The sequence below is a fragment of the Mastigoproctus giganteus genome, chromosome 10, assembly GCF_048544385.1.
Source record: "Mastigoproctus giganteus isolate SK-2022 chromosome 10, ASM4854438v1, whole genome shotgun sequence".
NCBI lineage: Eukaryota > Metazoa > Arthropoda > Arachnida > Uropygi > Thelyphonidae > Mastigoproctus > Mastigoproctus giganteus.
Window position 1 is genome coordinate 41,502,236 of NC_143584.1, and position 20,825 is coordinate 41,523,060.

General features: G+C 38.9%; 1 protein-coding gene across 1 annotated transcript in view; it reads right to left on the reverse strand.

The window, feature by feature from the left end:
* The window catches only part of LOC150078998 (PMS1 protein homolog 1-like), a 142,878-nt gene that overhangs the window by 88,404 nt on the left and 33,649 nt on the right, over positions 1–20,825 (reverse strand). The window lies entirely within an intron of this gene.

Consider the following 20,825-nt stretch of genomic DNA (forward strand, 5'->3'; position numbering starts at 1 on the left):
TATCCCAAAAGTTAGAAGAATCGGACTGTGAGAATAAGACTGTGAAGAAATGAAAACAACCTTGCACAGCCAGTTTTTTTATTCTTCAGAACAGAGCCCTCAGAATTGCAATGCAGTGTAGTCCAGAAAGGCCAACAAGAAAGACAGTTCATGAACTTGTAATTGATATTCCAAGTTCATGAACTTGTCTGGTCAACAAATGCTTCAATTGTATTTGAAAATGCTTCCATCTATGATTAGTTCTGCATAAACTTTCCAAAACTTATAGAAGACTTCAATTTGCCATGGGCAGAGAAGAAAAATGAAACACAACAGAACATCTGTTGTGCTGCATCTGTAATCAGGTCAAAAAAGCGGTTAGGCAGGCGAAGGCAGATTACGAGAAATCCTTAGCAAAAGATGATAAGAAAAACAGCAAGGATTTCTTTACTTATATAAACTCTAAAAGGAAGGGGATGAATCTGAATCTGATGATGATGAAGAGGTTGAAGAAATGTACACTGAAATTGAGTCTTCTAGATGAGCAGAAAACCCACTACACTATTATTATGGGGGACTTCAATGCTAAGGTTGGAAAAAGGCAAAACAGCGCAGAAAGAGGAACTATAGGAAATTTTGGAATTGGTGAAAGAAATAAAAGAGGTGAAAGACTTGTGGAATTTGCAGAATCTCAAGGACTCTCAGTAATGAACACTTTTTTCAAGAAAAGGGTGAACAGAAAGTGGACATGGAAGAGTCCAAATGGATTAACAACTATTGAAATCGACTTCATCCTCACTAACAGAAGATATATTGTGAATGATGTTACCGTCCTGAATAAGGTAAATGTTGGAAGTGATCACAGAATGGTAAGATGTACTATTGATATAGATGTAGGAAAGGAAAGGAAAAAACTGACTCGAGTAAATAATACAAAGGTCTTTGAAATAACAGAGGAGGAGAAAAAGCAGTATGTACTGGAACTTAAGAACAGGTTTGAGCTTCTGCAGACTGCTCAGGACCAAGATATCGACAAGGAATATTACAACTTTCTGAAAGTGATAAAGCCCAAGAAACCTATAGGGAAACAGAAATCCAAAGAAGAAAAAATTAGTCAAGAAACACTTGTCATGATGAACCAAAGACGACAAATGAAGAGCAAGAAAAACACTGACAGGGAGAAAATTGAGTATACTGGGTTAGGCAAAGCCATTAGAAAGAGACTCAGAGAGGACATAAGAAGATTTAACACAAGAAAAGTAGAACAAGCATTAAGGGAAAACAAAGGATTTAAATCAGCAGCCATGAGCAGCAATACAGAAAGACAAATGATACTGAAACTGAAGAATAGCGATGGTGTACTTATAAACAGCAGAGAAGGCATAATTCAAATAGCAGAAGACTACTATAGAGAATTATACAAGGAGCGAGGGAATGATACCAGCAGTGAGGAACATGGATTGCAAAGTAGCAACACATACGACATACCCAATATTCTTCCTGATGAGGTAGAACATGCATTGAAGAAAATGAAGAATCGGAAAGCCCCGGGGGAAGATGAAGTTACTGTAGAGTTGTTAAAATTGGGAGGAAGTGACATAACACAAAAACTGGCAAGGCTCTTCACAAAGTGCACTAGAAAAGGTGTGATGCCTAAGCAGTGGAATAATGCAATCATAGTTTTGCTGCATAAGAAAGGAGATAAATCAGAAATTGTATAGACCAATTAGCTTGTTATCCCATATCTACAAGTTGTTCACAAGGGTCATTACTAACAGATTAGAAAGAATACTTGATGAGAATCAACCGAAAGAGCAAGCTGGCTTTAGGACAGGATTCTCAACTATGGATAACCTTCACGTAATATCACAGCTAATAGAGAAAGCAAATGAATATAAAACACCATTATGCCTGGCATTTGTGGATTATGAAAAGGCATTTGACTCCATACAACAAAAGGCAATGTTTCGGGCACTGGAAAGACAAGGCATAGATACTTCATATATTATGATTTTGAAGAAAATATATGAGAGTGCTACCTCCTTTATTAGACTAGACAAAGACAGTAGCAAATTTAAAATCGAGAAAGGAGTTCGACAAGGAGACACAATATCTCCAAAGCTGTTTACTGCTGCCCTTGAGGAAGCTTTCAGAAGATTAGACTGGTCGCAGAAAGGAGTCAATGTGAACGGAGAGTACCTAAACCATTTACGATTTGCAGATGACATTGTGGTCATAAGCCATGATCCCAAAGAATTAGAGGAAAATCTTAATCAGTTATGCACAGTTAGTAAGGACTTTGGACTAAAGATGAATATGGCTAAAACAAAAGTAATGATGAACAAGTATGCCACGGAAAGGGAAATAATGATTGAAGGAGCAGTAATTGAAAAGGTGGAGTCATATACTTATCTGGGACAAGTTATTAGCTGTAATAATGATAAATGGCTGGAAGTCAAGAGAAGAATAAATTTTGGATGGATAGCATTCAGGAAATATAGTCATATACTGAAGAGCAATATCCCAGTTTGTCTGAAACGTAAAATAATGAATCAATGTATACTCCCCACCATGACTTATGGAAGTGAAACTTGGGCACTCACCAAAAGAATGGAAGAGAAGCTAAGAACTACACAGCGAAGAATGGAACGAATTATATTGGGAATCAGACTGTTAGATAAGAAGAGAAACACATGGATTAGGCAGCAAACTCAAGTAAAGGACATTCTTATCAAAACTAAAGAACTAAAATGGTCTTGGGCAGGACACATAGCTCGAAGACATGATGACAGATGGACTAAGAAAATAACAGAATGGTACCCAAGAGGAGCTAGAAGAAAACCTGGAAGACAAAGGCGGAGATGGATAGATGAAATTCATGAGTTTTTGAGTAGTAAATGGATGGCCAGTGCTCAAAACAGAAGGAACTGGAAAGTTGCTGGAGAGGCCTTCATCCTACAGTGGATTGAAAATGGCTGATGATGATGATGATGAATCTAATTGGTCCACTTGACATCGATGGTTCGACTGTTGATGATCCTGCTCAGATAGCAAACAAACTGAATGAGTATTTTGCATCTATATTCACACATGAGGAATTATTAAGGTTTGAAAATGGCAGGTTATCAAATTGTAGCAGGATACTTAATGATTTTGTAATAACTGAGAGCAAAGTGGAGGAGAAATTGTTGAAGTTAAACATAAGAAAAACACCTGGGATGGATGGGATCTATCCAGTTATATTAAAGGAGGCGGCAAAGCAACTAAGCAAACCCTTAGCCATAATTATGAGAGCATTCTTGGACTCAGGGAAGGGTCCCACAGATTGGAGATGTGCAAATGTATTCCCAATTCACAAAGGGGGATCGAAGGGGTGACAGGAGTAATTACAGGCCAGTTAGTTTAACTTCTGTTCCGGGTAAAATAATGGAGTCACTGGTTAAAGATGCATGGCAGGATCATCTAGACAAGACTGCAGCAATAATTCAGACACAGCATGGGTTTGTTAAGGGAAACTCTTGTCTGACAAATTTGATAGGATATTACGATGTGGTTACAAAAGAACTGGAGGTAAAAAATAATTCTGATATCATATATTTGGATTTCAGGAAAGCTTTTGACACTGTTGTGCATGGAAGACTATTGTACAAATTGGAGCAGAATGGTATTAAGGGTAAGTTGCTACAATGGATAAAAGGATGGTTAAGTGGGAGAAGACAGAGGGTGGTAATCAATGGGTGCTGCTCTTTGTAGGCTAATGTTGTTAGTGGAGTCCCACAGGGTTTGCTGTTGGGTCCACTGTTGTTTTGTATATTTATCAATGATATTGATGAAGGTATATCAGACTTAATGTTGAAGTTTGCAGATGATACAAACGTTGGTAGGGTTGTTAATGACAGTAATGGCAGTGTGCTACTACAACAGGATCTAGATAATTTAGGCAGATGGGCTAAGAAGTGGCAACTGAAGTTTACCTTGACAAATGCAAAATACTGCATATGGGTAGAACTTTTATAATAAATAAAGAAATGTACCAACTGTGTGGTACTACACTTAAGGTGGTAGAAAAGGAAAAAGACCTGGGAGTAATTGTGCAGTCAGATATGAAGTTTTCTGAGCAATGCAGAGAGGTGCCAGGGCAGGTCATGGGTTTTTGTCAATAATATATAGGAATTTTGCTAGCAGGGAAAAGGAGGCGATTGTCCCTCTGTATAAGGCAATGGTCAGGCCATGCCTTCAGTACTATGTACAGGTCTGGAGGCCTCATTTTAGGAAGGATGTAGATTTTCTTGAGCATATATAGAGAAGGGCAACAAGATTGGTGAGGAGAATGAAGGGATAAAAGATGAAGAGAGGCTTAAGTTCTGCAAATTACAGTGGCTGGAGACTTGGCACCAGCGCGGTGATCTTATTGAGGTGTATAAGGCCTTGAATGGGTTGAGCACGCTGAATTCTGATGGGATCCTTCCACTTGTTCAGATTACGAACCTAAGGGGGCATAAATTCAAATTAAGAAAGGACAGAGTAGAATTGATGTGCGGAAATTTGCCTTTAGCCAGCGGGTGGTTAATTGATGGAACAAACTTCCATCTGTCGTTGTAGAAGTTGATAGGTTGAATAAATTTAAGGAGAAACTGGACAGGCATTTGGAGGGAATGGTGAGATTTTTTTTTTTTTTTTTTGGCTGATGCTGCATTAGCTCATACACTTGCTTTCTTGCCACCACTACTACATCTTGTTTTCAGATGAAATTCATTTTCATTTGGTCAGAACATATACTTTACATCTGGAACATATCTGTTCCAGATGTAAAGTATCACAAAAGTATGATGATGCCACAATGGATGAAAAGAGAAATTATATATTTTATACATTAAAGCTTGGGATAATTACAGATTACTGCATGATGACATATGAGAACTATAAGTAGATATGCATTAGCATTAGCAGAGGCATTGATGCAAGAAAGCAAGCTTATGCAGCATCAGCCAAAAAAAAAAAAACCTTCCACTTCACCCCTCCGTTCGTTCGAGATACCTGTCCAGCTGAGCCTTAAATTTATTTAGGCTATCAACTTCCACAACAAGGGATGGAAGTCTGTTCCACCAACCAACTACCCGCTGGCTAAAAGCAATTTCCGCACATCTATCCTACATCTGTCTTTCCTCAATTTGAATTTATGCCCTCTTAGGTGATTATTCTGAGCACGAGGCAGTATCCAATCAGCATTGAGCATGCTCAAGCCATTCAAGGCTTTGTACACCTCTATCAGATCACCTCGTCGGTGCCTAGTCTCTAGGCACTGTAATTTGCAAAACTTAAGCCTTTCTTCGTAAGAGCAACCCTTCGTTCCGTTCACTAACCTTGTTGCCCTTCTTCTGTACTCTTTCCAGCAGCTCTACATCCTTCAAATGAGGCCTTCAGACCTGTATACAGTACTCAAGGTGCGGCCTGACATTGCCTTATACAAGGGAACAATTCCTGTACAGGAAATATACATGAATTTTTCCCTATATAAGAAAAAATTCCTGTATATCATTGATAAGACACCATGAGCTACTCTTGGAGCCCATGTGTACTGCTCAGAGAACTTCATATCCGCCCGCACAATTACCCCCAGGTCCTTTTCATTCTCTACCACTGTCAGTGTAGTACCAGAGTTGATACATTGCTCTGGGGTTGCTGTTTCCCATATGTAGTACTTTACATTTGTCAATGTTAAACTTCATTTGCCACCTCTCAGCCCATCTGCTCAACCTTTCTAGATCCTGTTGCAGCATCATAGCATCAGTAGTGTTCTTAACAACCCTGCCAACCTTTGTATCGTCTGCAAACTTGGACATTAAGCTTGATATACCATCATCAATATTATTTATAAATACAGAAACCAACAATGGATCCAACACTGAACCCTGAGGGACTCCACTAATAACATTAGTCCACGATGAGCAGTGTCCATTGATTACCACTCTCTGTCTTCTGCCACTCTTCTACATATACTTCCATGGGCACTGTTCTTCTGAATTGGCTTCTATAATTCCCTCCCTCTGTTTGAAAACAGTCCGAACTCGTGCCGCCACCAGTCAACATCCATTTACTGTCCAACTTCAAACCCACAGAACCAACTTTTCATCTTCCTCATTTATTCATTCAACTGCCGTTTTCTGGAAAAACCTTCCTTCATACGTATTTCCTGAAAATTACAATCTACAGAAGTTCAAGTCCAATGTCAACAAATATCTTCTTTTTTTTCGTCTTCTCAACCTCCAACCCAAGCACGGTACTAAGTACTATAGGTTCTAATACCTCTCGTGTTTGGAGTTCACATAAAAAAAAAAAAAAACTCAACCATCCCTTTATCCATAGCAACAATTTGCCAACAATGCCACACTGCTCCAATTTGTGTAGCAGTCTTCCATGTTCAACAGTATCAAAAGCCTTTCTAAGATCCAAATATATAATATCAAAGTTATTCCCTGCATCCAATTCTTTTGTGACTACATCATAGTATCCAATCAAATTGGTCAGGCAATACCTTCCCTTAACAAAACCATGCTGTGTCTGAGCTATAACTGAATTCTTGTCAAGATGATCCTGCAGTGCTTCTTTAACCAGTGCCTCCATTAATTTTCCTGGAACAGAAGTTAAACTTACAGGTCTATAATTACTTGTGTGAGCCTTTGATCCTCCTTTGTGAATTGGGGTCACATTTGCACATCTCCAGTCTGGGGGTACCTCTCCTGAGTCCAAGGAAGCTCTCATAATTATGGCTAACGGATTGCTTACTTCCTTTGCTCCCTCCTTTAATACAACTGGACAGATCCCATCCACCCCAGTTGCCTTTCTTGTATTTATCTTCAACAATTTCTCCTCCACTTTACTCTCAATTATTACAAGATCATCTAGCTCACTGCCAGTGTTTACTTCATCTATGGCATTCCCCTTCCTGAATAACTCCTCATGTGTGAATGTAGATGCAAAATATTGATTTAGTTTGTTAGCTACCTTAGCAGGATCATCAACAGTTGAACCATCGATAAAGTGGACCAATCTGATTCATCCCCTTCCTTCTAGAGTTTACATAAGTAAAGAACTCCTTGCTGTTTTTCTTTGCATCCCTTGCCAAAGATATCTCGTAATCTGCCTTTGCATGCCTAACCTCCTTTGTAACTTGGTTACAGATCAACTTATATCATAGGCTTCTGTGTCACGCGTTAATTTATATGTATCCCATGCATTTTTCTTCTCTGCCATATGTCTCATTAGTTCATCTGACATCCATTTAGGCCTGAACCTTGAACAATATTTCTTAGTTGGCATGTAAAGCCTAGTAGCTTCCAAGATAAGTTCTTTGAATGCTTCCCATTTTGAGTTTTCTGTTGGTGACATCATCAGTTGGTCCCACTGTATAGAATTTAAATACTGTCTCAGACCATCGTAGTCGCCGTTATGAAAGCAATAACCCTTCCCTTTACCCCTGATGGTAGTTACCTCCTTGAGTAAATCCCACTTCAGCACAATGTGATCACTGCCAAATAGTGGTTCCTGTATCTGCAGATTCTTAATGCATGAAGAATCACTACTGATAATCAAATCAAGAGTATTGCTCCCTCTAGTTGCCTCCTGAACATGCTGATTTAGAAAACAATCATCCAATAAATCCACAAAAGCCTTGGTAGTGTGAGAGTGACCAACCTACAAATTCCAGTCAATATCTGGGAAATTAAAATCCCCCATTATAAGACTCTCATTTACTGGCCCACTCTATTTCCATGTACAGTTTCTTATTATACTCATCAGAGTCATTAGGCCTATAGCACACTCCTACTCTCAATTGTGATCTCCCAATGCTTATGTCACAATGCTTATATCCAATCCATGCAACAATACATGGATTGGATAAGATAAACAAAAACAGAGCATCAGATTTAACTGGTAAAAAAGAAGAGAAAAGAATGGGGTAAGGAGTTTCACATATGTTAATGCAAAAAAAAAAAAAAAAAAAAAAAGGACAGTAAATCAAATAGGTTCCCTCTAGGTCCAAAATGGTGAAATCACAGACAATCAGCAAGAATTGCAGAAGAGCTGAATGAGTATTTTGAATCCATTTTTATTAAAATTTTTACTAAACTAAAAGCATATTTGAAATGTTTGAGGGAGTAAATAAAGAAAGAGTCTTATTGCAGTAAAATCAGTGACATAATAATCTTTGAGAAGCAACCATCTAAAAACTATTGAGGCTGAAGGAGGGAACAAGGTTCCTCAGACAAATGGAATGCAAGTTATATTAAAGAGGGCAACAAAGGAATTCACCACACCATTAGGATTGCTACAAAGATTATCACTAGACTCTGGGGCGATTCTTGTGGACTGGAAAAGTGCAAATGTCTCACCCATTCATAACGGTGGGGCTAAGTTGAGCAAGTATAGATTAGTGATTTTAATTTATGTAGGGGATAAGATAATGGTATAGTGATTAAGGATGCAATACAGAAACCTTTTGACAAGAATGAAGTCCTAAAGGGTTCTTTGCATGGCTTTGTGAAGGGAAATTTTACTTACAAACATGGTTAATTACTATAATAAATTAATAAAGCATTCAAAATGCTGGAAACAATTTTGATATTTTATGTCTCGATTTTAGTACACCTTTTGATTCAGTTACCCATGACATGGGGAACAAGCTGGATTACTGGGAAGATCCTCGAGTTCAACAAGGGCTGGTAAAATGAAAGGGGAAAGAGAGAGAGAGAGAGAGAGAGAGATATTGGTAATAAATGAGCATTCTTCAGAGTGTACTAATGCAGCATGTGGGATTTCCCCAGTATGGCTTTTTAAAGAATATAAAAAAAGGATGCACAAGGAAAGATAGAATTAAGGATGGTTCTGGATGAGAAAGATTACAATACAAAAAATATTAACATGTGAAGAATCAAATTCTCCAAACAAAACTAGACAACCTCCCAGTATAAACCATGCATTTTCCTATGCACAAGTGCTTAGCACAGAACTCCAAATTACAGTGAAGGACCAACAAAAATTGCGATTGTCAAACCAAACAAAATCTCATGAAGAAACCCAACCAGGGAACAAAATTTGTTAATCCTAAGACCAACTTCTGATGAAAAGTTCAACTCCATTAAGGCTGCATAAAGTGGTAAACAGAAAATTTAACTCCACTACTAAAAAAATGTAAAAGCGAAATCTATACAGAAAATACACCACTGCAGTAATTATTGAGGCTTTCACCCCAGCTGATGCTACTGTGATAAATCACCAGAAATAGCGAAATTAGGATTAAAAACAGTGGTCTCAAAGGGTAGGGGACCTCTATTATACTTTTTGACATACAGAAAGAAATCCCCCTCTGCAGCTTGATGGAGGACATTACTACAAGAACCTTGACAGCCAACTGACAATGGAAGAATTTGTCCAAGAAATGATTTTGAAACAATCCACCAAATATAGGTCACCAAATTCAATACACTGTGTTTGAACTCCTCCCTCACATGTAGATATGATTATGAGATATGATTCTCTGCACCCTCTGCAGATATGATTCTGAGCTCCTGCAAGCTCAGAATCATATCTGCAGAGGTGGGCTTCCCACTGATTTAGAGATCTACCCTCTCTTAAAATGCTTCCATTGTCAATAATTTGGTCATACATCACATTCACTCCCTCAAAAGGACAGCACGTGTGGGCACTGTGTTGTAACTGGATATGCATGCACTCAGTGTGAGAATAAAAACATGAACACCCAACCAAAGTGCTCCAACTGCAAGGCAGCACATCTCGCATATAATCATTCTGTATGAGATCAACTGTCCAGTCTACCAGTGTGCTGTTAGACAATATAAATTAAGGGTAAACTATGGATAATCTCACTACCACCTCAGCACCAAAGTTGCTCCAACTTATTGCACTCACACGCCGTAGGTGACATGGTAAAACTTGTCATGAAAGGAAAAAAACAGATTTCCTTACCATCCAGAAACCACATGCATAGTTGGGTTCGGTCAAGGACTAACCAGGTCCTTCAGAGTGGTCCAAGCCACTTCTGACACCATCCAGGTGGCACCAGTGATCAGAAATACCACCCTCAAGGTGAGAATGGTTAATCCTCTTTGCACCAGATTTGCTGCTTATGCATCACCCCTACACTCACTATCTTCAAACTGCCCTGGCGCAACTACCAAGTCAGAGAATACTGGTGGCAATAGATGCAAACTGCTATTCCAGGCTCTGGCATAACTTGACTGAGGACCATGCAGGTACTCACAACTGCCAAATCTCTGAGGACTTGCTTGTTACAATGCCATTTACAGTCCCAAAGCTCCACCACGTAGAAATTTACCAGTGATGTAACTTTAGCAACTCCGTCCGTAGCACCTAAAACAATAAACTGGTATGTTCATGAAGCATGGACCACCTCAGACCATACAGCAATAACCTTAGACCGCGTACATCAACTGGCAGCAACCTCACCATTCTTTGACATTACAAGGTATAACATCAAAAAACCAACTGGGATACATTCCAGACTTTAAATTAATAGTATCCAGCATGAACTGCAACAGCAGTTAGCACATTACTACTATGAAATAACAATACAAGCTTTAACAAAAGCATCCAATTCCTCTATGAGGAAAAAGAAGCCAAAACCAAAACCAAATATAGCTTCCTGGTGGCCCCTGGAACTGGAATCCCTCCAGCAAAAGGTTTACCAGCCCAGAAAAAATTCAAACGACTCAAGCAACCTGGCCTGAGAATGAGGTAAATGTACTGAGAGACTTATAAGACCCTCAGGAACAACTACACTGCCCTTAAAAGGTACAGGAAAAGGGAATCCTGGCAACAGCTGGTTGGGTCACCTATGACCCTTGGGGTGTCACTACTGGATTGTCACAAAGCACTCACAAGGAAAAGTGGTCAACACTACCCCACTGCCACAGATGGTAGTACCAACCAGCCCCCCCCCCAACCATGCATATAAGTGCATGGTTGTTCCTAGCCAAAAAAGTGCACATAAATACATGAATTCCTAATACATGAATGATCAGCAGTGATCATTCATGTATTAGGAATTTGCAGATAAAAGAACCACTAGGTGGCAGTGATCACAATGTACTTACGTGGGATTTACTTAAAGATTTAATTACCATCAGGGGTAAAGGAAAGGGTTTTTGCTTCCGTAAAGGCGAGTACAGTGGTCTCCGACAGTTTTTAAATTCTGTACAGTGGGATCAACTGACGATGTTACCAACAGTAAATTCTAAGTGGGAAGCATTCAAGGAGTTAATCGTGGAAGCTACTAAAAGTTTCATACCTATTAAGAAATATTGTTCAAGGTTTAGGCCTGAATAGTTGTCAAATGAACTAATAAGACTCGTAACAGAGAAGAAAAATGCATGGGATACATATAAATTATCAAGCGACTCAGAAGCCTATGGCAGATAAAAGTTAATCTGTAATCAGGTCACAAAGGAGGTTCGGCAGGCGAAGCCAGATTACGAGAAATCCTTGGCAAAAGATGCTAAGAAAAACAGCAAAGATTTCTTTACTTATATAAACTCTAAAAGGAAGGGGATTAATCTGATTGGTCCACTTGACATCGATGGTTCGACTGTTGATGATCCTGCTCAGATAGCAAACAAACTGAATGAGTATTTTGCATCTACATTCACACGAGGAGTTATTAAGGTTTGAAAATGGCAGAAGGTTATCAAATTGTAGCAGGGTGCTTAATGATCTTGTAATAACTGAGAGCAAAGTGGAAGAGAAATTGTTGAAGTTAAACGTAAGAAAAGCACCTGGGGTGGATGGGATCTATCCAGTTATATTAAAGGAGGCGGCAAAGCAACTAAGCAAACCCTTAGCCATAATTATGAGAGCATCCTTGGACTCAGGGGAGGTTCCCACGGACTGGAGATGTGCAAATGTATCCCCAATTCACAAAGGGGGATCGAAGGGTGACACGAGTAATTACAGACCAGTTAGTTTAACTTCTGTTCCGGGTAAAATAATGGAGTCACTGGTTAAAGATGCATTGCAGGATCATCTAGACAAGACTGCAGCAATAATTCAGACACAGCATGGGTTTGTTAAGGGAAAGTCTTGTCTGACAAATTTGATAGGATAATATGATGTGGTTACAAAGGAACTGGATGCAAAAATTAATTTGGATATCATATATTTGGATTTCAGGAAAGCTTTTGACACTGTTGCGCATGGAAGACTATTGTACAAGTTGGAGCAGAATGGTATTAACGGTAAGTTGCTACAATGGATAAAAGGATGGTTAAGTGGGAGAAGACAGAGGGTGGTAATCAATGGGTGCTGCTCTTCTTGGACTAATGTTATTAGTGGAGTCCCACAGGGTTCGGTGTTAGGTCCACTGTTGTTTTGTATATTTATCAATGATATTGATGAAGGTATATCAGGCTTAATGTCGAAGTTTGCAGATGATACAAAGGTTGGCAGGGTTGTTAATGACAGTAATGGCAGTGTGCTACTGCAACAGGATCTAGATAATTTGGGCAGATGGGCTAAGAAGTGGCAACTGAAGTTTAACCTTGACAAATGCAAAGTACTGCATATGGGTAGAAGTAACCCCAGAGAAATGTACCAACTGTGTGGTACTACACTCAAGGTGGTAGAAAATATAAGACCTGGGAGTAATTGTGCAGTCAGATATGAAGTTCTCTGAGCAATGTAGAGAGGTTGCCAGGGCAGGTCATGGGGTTTTGTCAATGATATATAGGAATTTTGCTAGCAGGGAAAAGGAGGTGATTATCCCTCTGTATAAGGCAATGGTCAGGCCACGCCTACCTAAAATGAGACCACGCCTATCTACATCCTTCCTAAAATGAGGCCTCCAGACCTGTACGCAGGTCTGGAGGCCTCATTTTAGGAAGGATGTAGATTTACTTGAGCGTGTACAGAGAAGGGCAACAAGATTGGTGAGGGGAATGAAGGGATCCTCTTACCAAGAGAGGCTTAAGTTCTGCAAATTGCAGTGGCTGGAGACTAGGCACCTGTGCGGTGATCTGATTGAGGTATATAAGGCCTTGAATGGGTTGAGCACGCTGAATTCTGATGGGATCTTTCCACTTGTTCAGATTACGAACCTAAGGGGGCATAAATTCAAATTAAGAAAAGACAGATGTAGAATAGATGTGCGGAAATTTCCCTTTAGCCAGCGGGTGGTTAATTGCTGGAACAAACTTCCATCTATCGTTGTGGAAGTTGATAGGTTGAATAAATTTAAGGAGGAACTGGACAGGCATTTGGAGGGAATGGTGTGATTTTTTTTTGGCTGATGCTACATAAGCTCATACATTTGCTTTCTTGCATCACATGCCACTACTACTACTACTACTACTAGACCTAGGAACACATAAATAATATTTGATTGATTATATTTACTTGAATATTAGGAAAGCATGTGAATAATAATACATATTAATCGCAAAAAATGACAATAATATATTATTTCCAAACATTTGGAAATACAACACTGAGCAAACAAGGTTATGCAGTGTTCTCCCCCAGAAAATTTTGCCAGCCAGATGGCATTATGAAGTAGCTGGGTGGGGAAATGTAATACTTCTCAATATTATAAAATTTTCTGTTATTTATAAATGTGACTTAAGCGATACAGAGCAAAAATGAATTGCATAATTTAACATTATATGCTCCTGTCGCATTGACCTCAATCACATAGTATGTTAGAATTAATATTGATCGAGATCAGTACCATGCAGTACTGCAAGGATCACTTAAATTTTAACTGGGCAATCATTTAAATTCACCTGGTGGTGCACCCATTCGATAGGTCCTGGGGAGAACACTTTTATGAAATATGTAAGAAAATTATATAAAAAAAATAAATAAATAAATAAAAAATAGAAGTATGTGCAGAGGCAGATTTACTGTGAGGCTAATGAAGCTTCCCCTCAGGGCCTTCAGGGCCCCTCGCTTGCAGGGGCCCCTTCAAGGCTGTGGGAGGGGCCCTAGCAATATGCTCACGTGGTCATATGTTTTTGTAATTGCAGAAGAAAGATATCTTAACCACAATCGGTTAAGACCGCTGTCTCTTTCCACTCTGACTTCCCCTCCGTCACACTTCTCCTTGTTTCGAGTGGCATTGGAGCAGCCCCCCAAAGCTCTTCGGCTTTCCAGTTCTTCATTTGTATTACAATGCCTTTCAATATCATTTAATTTGGCTGTCAGCATACATTTACAATATATACAAAAACATTTTTAATAATCACAGTCTAATTTGCAGAACCAGTTCTTACATTTAGAATCTTCGAGCCATTGATCATGAAAGTGTTGAATATATTTTTCGCTCATTTTCACATAGGGCAAAATAACACCCTATAGTTTAATATAGGCACCTCCGTAGCCAGGTGGGAAGGAGCAGCAGTGCGTAGCACACGATTCTTGATTAGACCGGGGTTCGAGCCCGTCACCACCAAATAGGGAGGATGCGGAAAGGTCAGGGAATGACCACCGCATATCCCGGAGCAATATGGCCTTAGTTGCTAATGCTCCTAAAAACCAAATAACAAACAACAATAGTTTAATATGAAAATTCACAAGCAAAAAAGAAATAGTTAGCTACTCAAAGTAACTGAATCATTGCAAACAAAAGAGGGCAAGTTTTTGCCAACACTTTAAAAAAAAAAAACCTATTCAGAACAGTCGTTTGCATGCAGAAACGATTTAAATTACAGCATCTATGTTTTGGGCAGGATACTCCAGTAATAATTTGAAAAGTGAAACAGCATAAAGCAACCTTCTATAATAGGAAGGTTAGACTGCTGAAAGCCAAATCTCAAAGAAAGGAAATTGAAGAGTTCTGTGATTGGTGAAAATTCATATTATAATATCTTTCTCTAATCTGTAAATGATCCAGCAACAAATTTTCAATGAAAAAAAAATTACTGAAATCAGAGTAATAAAATTACAACTCGTTCTGTCAAACAGTAACAAAATGCAAAGAATAGCAAAAAAATAAAATAAATATATGGCAATGAGTAATGTATATTAATATCACAAACTATACGTTTGACAATCATCGACATCATGGACCATTCATAATTTCTAAATGGTCCATCATGTAAACTTATGAAAACTGGAATAATAAATTCACTTACATGGAATAATAAAATCACTTATTACAGAATCACTAAAAAGTTGGCATTGCACTGTGCACATAAAGCAAATCAATGCATACTTCTATATTCAGAGGTGCGCATTCATTGCTCATTGAATGCAAAAGGGAAAAACAAGGTGCAGACAAGAAAAATAACTTTTGAAATTCTTTCTCTAAAATCTGTAAATGATCATTAAAAAATTTTCAATTAAAAAATAATTTTTTTTTAATTGAAACCAGAGTAATAAAATTACAAATCGTTCTGTCAAATTGTAACAAAATATAAAAAATAGTAAAAAAAAATAAATCTACAGCAATGAGTAACATACACTGTGTGCCACTTTATTAGGTACACCTACCTAGTAGCATGTTGAGCCTCCTTTAGTGTTCAAAACAGCCTGAATTTGTCTAGGCATGGATTGAATATCTCAATCTCAATCTCTCGATCTCAATCCTATTGAACCTCTTTCCAAAGAGGTTCAATAGGATTGAGATCGAGAGACTGAGCAGGCCACTGCAGCAAAGAAAAGTCATTGTCATGTTCCTGGAACCATTCCATAGTGATTCAGGGCTTTGTGCACCAGTGCATTATCCTGCTGGAAGTAACCATCTGACTGAGGATAAACTGTCAACACGAATGGCTGCACTTGGTCAGCAACGATGTTTAGGTATGATGTGGCATTCAGACGTGAATCTGTGGGTATCAATGGACCCAACATGTGCCAAGAAAACATTCCCCACACCATAACACTGCCCCCACCACCTTGCACAGTAGTCATCAGATATGACGGATCAATGGATTCATGTTGTTTTTGCCAAATTCTGAGCCTTCCATCAACCAAGAACTTCGACTCGTCAGATCAAGCAACTGTTTTCCAATCCTCAATAGTCCAGTGCTGGTGTTGCTGTTCCCACAGGAGGCGTGCTCTCTTGTTCTTCACTGAAAACAAAGGTACGCGATGTGGCCATTGGCTGTTGTAGCCCATTCGTGACTAACTGCAACTAGTGGTCCGTTGCGATATTATTTTGTTTTGCGCACCAAGGTTATATTCTGGCATGATGTGTGACATTGTGGCCCGTCTGTTTGCTTGCACAATTCTAGCCATCCTCCTCTGACCTCTCTCTTTAACAAGCGATTTTCTTCCACAGGAATGCCATTGAGAGGATGTTTTCTGTTCACTGCACCATTCTCGATACACCCTTAAAACTGTGATGCGTGAAAAGTTCAGAACTGCTGTTTCAGAGATGCTTTGTCCAGAACATCTTGCAACTACTACCATGCCACGTTAAGTCCATTAGATCACTCCTCTTCCTCATTTTTGCTACGGTTTGTATGCTTAACTGACACTAGAAAGGTTGTTCTACTGCATTTATATCCACAACTGTAGTCGTGTGATTCAACGTTGTGGGACAAACCATTTGTGTGCACAGCAGGGGTGTACCTAATAAAGTGGCAGCACAGTGTATATTAGTATCGAAACTGGACAATGTTTGACGATCATGGATCATTCATAATTTGTGAATAGTACATCATGTAAGCTAATGAAAACTGGAATAATAAATTTACTTACATCTTCGTACTTTCTATCAAAGTCAGAAAAGAATGGTTGTAATGGTAATGGGTAAATTTTTTTTGTGCTCTGAGAAACTTGAAAATGTAAAATCATAGAATAGTATATGATACTTGATAACAGCTGCAGAATTTTCTTTCCCAGCCAATAAAGCAAATGAAAATCTCTGTGATTGTTTCGTTTCCCAAGTTACTCCTTCAAATAACTTTGCAACAAATTTTCCCACCACCACAAATGAAAACAGAATGGATATATATATAAAAGAGTTATAAAATGTATTATTCATGGCCAGCAGCAACAAAGTCCGGGTCCTGTTGGCTGTATAGAAACAAAGCAATAGACAAGGGTAGTATCTCATTGTGAAAATGGCAAACAAACCTCAAAATCATAAATTTAATGAAACTGCATGCTTTGGAGTGACTGAAGTTGATGCTTTACTCTGCCTGATCATTGTTCATTCCACTCTATGAACAACCGCATGGGTTAAACGCTAATTACAGGAAGGGTTCCTCCCAATGCACTTATTAGTTTCAGAATATCATATGCAAGGATCAAAGGATCCGTAATTTAGTTGTCTGCTGTTAGCATAATAATAACTCATTTTTGTAGTCCTTGTAGTTTTTCGCTTTAGATAAACAAAAAAAAAAAAAAAAAAAAGAAGCCAAATCTAGTGGCTTCTTTTTTTTGGCACATAAGTCTAGCTATAGCAACACTGGCTTTAGCTAGATTTATGTGACAAATTTGTGTATTGTGAAATAAAACATATTGCCCTCCGGACACAAAAAGAATGTATAATAAATTCACCAACACTAAAATAAAATCACACTGTGATGTATATTTATATTTGACACTGGTTTTGCTGAATATTTCATGACTATCTATTTACTAATACAGCCACTCCCCGACTTACGTAAGGGTTGCATTCCGTGCAACTCTAAATAAATCGGAATTTTACGTAAGTCAGAATTTCCCTAAATGCTTATGCAGCACTCGAAAATTTGATTGAATCAAAAAAGAAATGTTCGACTAACATGTAAATAGAATTATTTATTCAATTTTTTTTTATCTTATGTGCAGGAAAAATTACAAAAGTACAAAATTACAAAAATTTCAAAATTATAAAATTACAAAAAGAGAGAGGAGACAAGCATAACGTCAGCAAGTTTTACCTTTCGAGCATCATTGCCGGAATTAACTCTCCAGCTGATAAGCACGCCACTGCGAAAATTGAGGGCTGTGGAGATTTAGAAGGGGTTTTTTCCAACACATCACAAAATTTTTCTGCAGCTGCAGAATTTGCACTGGCGACGTCACTGCATACTTTAATGTTTCGAAAACCAGTGCGATGCTTGAACCTATAAAACCACCCCCGTTGCTTGCCACGAACTTGGCTGGGGGTTCACCGTACTTATTCTTAATATCTTCATAAATACTTCTTGCTTTTGCTTGAATGGTAATTGCACTCAGGAGCACTTGCTTCTGCATCTGATTTTCCATCCATATTATTAATAGCGTTTCCATCTTCGATATAGTTGTACACGTTGGCACTAATAATATTAAGAGTAGGAGACCGGCGGAATTACTTAACAAGTACAGGTCACTGTTGAAAAAAAGCCGTGAATTAGGGTTGAATTTGAAACTGTCTGCAATTCTGCCCAGACACGATAGGAGGGAGTATATGATGAGAGCCCTGTCGATCAATTCGGCCCTGGAAAGACTGTGCAAGGCTCAAGGGGTAGAATTTTTTTCAGCCTGGTCTGTACTTGTTAACAGGAGAGACTGCTTCTACAGGGATGGGATACACTTAAATAGAAAGGCTGCAAGAATGTCTGCTGATGCTATCGAGGCAGTGTTAGGTGGGTCGGAAAACTGCTAGATTGGGGGATACAAGGACTAATATATCAGGTGTAGCCACTGGCAGAGGTGAAAGTGATTCTAGCACTGCTTCTATTGGAATGAGCAGCACCCTGGAAAATAAGATGCAGGATATTTCAGAGACTGCTGGGAATCATTGGGGTACAAGTAAACACATGGGTTATGTTAGGGAAGCTAAGAAAAAGAACAGGTGCATGTATACTTGCATGTACACCAATGCTAGGAGTTTAGTAAATAAATTTGATGAAGTTGAGGTATTGCTCAAAACAACAAAGGCAGATATTGTTGGGATTTCAGGGACGTGGTGTCACACAGATATAAGGAATGCAGAACTGGAATTTGGGGAGTACAATGTCTACAGAAAGCATACAGGATAGGAAGGGGGGAGGGGTTATGCTATTAGTTAAGAAACACATAAAAACCAAGGAAGTGAAGCCAGTCGACATCGCTGGACGGTGCAGTGTCGAGTCAGTTTGGTGTGACATAAGCATTGGGAGATCAAAATATGAAGAGTAGGAGTGTGCTATAGGCCTAATGACTCTGATGAGTATAATAAGAAACTGTACAGGGAAATAGAGTGGGCCAGTAAATCAGAGAGTCTTATAATGGGGGATTTTAATTTCCCAGATACTGACTGGAATTTGGGGGCTGGTCACTCACACACGAGCAACTTTTGTAGATTTATTGGATGATTGTTTTCTATTGATGATTGGATGATCAGCATGTTCGGGAGGCAACTAGAGGGAGTAATACTCTTGATTTGATTATCAGTAGTGATTCTTCATGCATTAAGAATCTGCAGATAAATGAACCACTAGGTGGCAGTGATCACAGTGTGCTGAAGTGGAATTTCCTCAAAGAGATAACTACCATTAGGAGTAAAGGGAAGGGTTATTGCTTTCGTAAAGGTGACTACGATGGACTGAGACAGTATTTAAATTCTATATAGTGGGACCAACTGATGATGTTACCAACAGCAAATTCAAAATGGGAAGCATTCAAAGAACTTATCTTGGAAGCTACTAGGCTTTACACACCAACTAAGAAATATTGTTCAAGGTTTAGGCCTAAATGGATATCAGATGAACTAATGAGACATATGGCAGAGAAGAAAAATGCATGGGATACATACAAATTAACACGTGACAGAGAAGCCTATGATAGATACAAGTTGATCTGTAACCAAGTTACAAAGGACGTTAGGCAGGCGAAGGCAGATTACGAGATATCTTTGGCAAGGGATGCAAAGAAAAACAGCAAAGAGTTCTTTACTTATGTAAACTCTAGAAGGAAGGGGATGAATCAGAGTGGTCCACTGGATATCGATGGGTCAACTGTTGATGATCCTGCTCAGGCAGCTAACAAACTAAATGAATATTCTGCATCGACATTCACACATGAGGAGTTATTCAGCAAGGGGAATGCCAGAGGTGTATTCAACTCTGGCAGTAAGCTCGAGAATCTTGTAATCTCTGAGAGTAAAGTGGAGGAGAAATTGTTGAAGATAAACACAAGAAAGGCACCTGGGGTGGATGGGATCTATCCAGTTATATTAAAGGAGGCAGCAAAGGAAGTAAGCAAACCCTTAGCCATAATTATGAGAGCTTCCTTGGACTCAGGGGAGGTACCCATGGACTGGAGATGTGCAAATGTGACCCCAATTCACAAAGGAGGATCAAAGGCTGACACAAGTAATTATAGACCTATGAGTTTAACTTCTGTTCCCGGAAAATTAATGGAGGCACTGGTTTAAGAAGCACTGCACGATCATCTAGACAAGACTTCAATTATAGCTCGGACACAGCATGGTTTTGTTAAGGGGAAGTCTTGCCTGACCAATTTGATTGGATACTATGATGCAGTCACAAAAGAACTGTATGCAGGGAATAACTTTGATATTATTTACTTGGATCTTAGAAAGGCTTTTGATACTGTTGCACATGGAAGACTGCTGCACAAATTGGAGCAGTGTGGTATTGGAGGCAATTTGCTGCTATGGATAAAAGGGTGGTTGAGGGGGAGAAGACAGAGAGTGGTAATCAATGGACACTGCTCATCGTGGACTAATGTTATTAGTGGAGTACCTCAGGGTTCAGTATTGGGTCCATTATTGTTTTCTGTATTTATAAATGATATTGATGATGGTATATCAAGCTTAATGTCCAAGTTTGCAGATGATACAAAGGTTGGCAGGGTTGTCGAGGACAATACTGACACTATGCTGCTGCAACAGGATC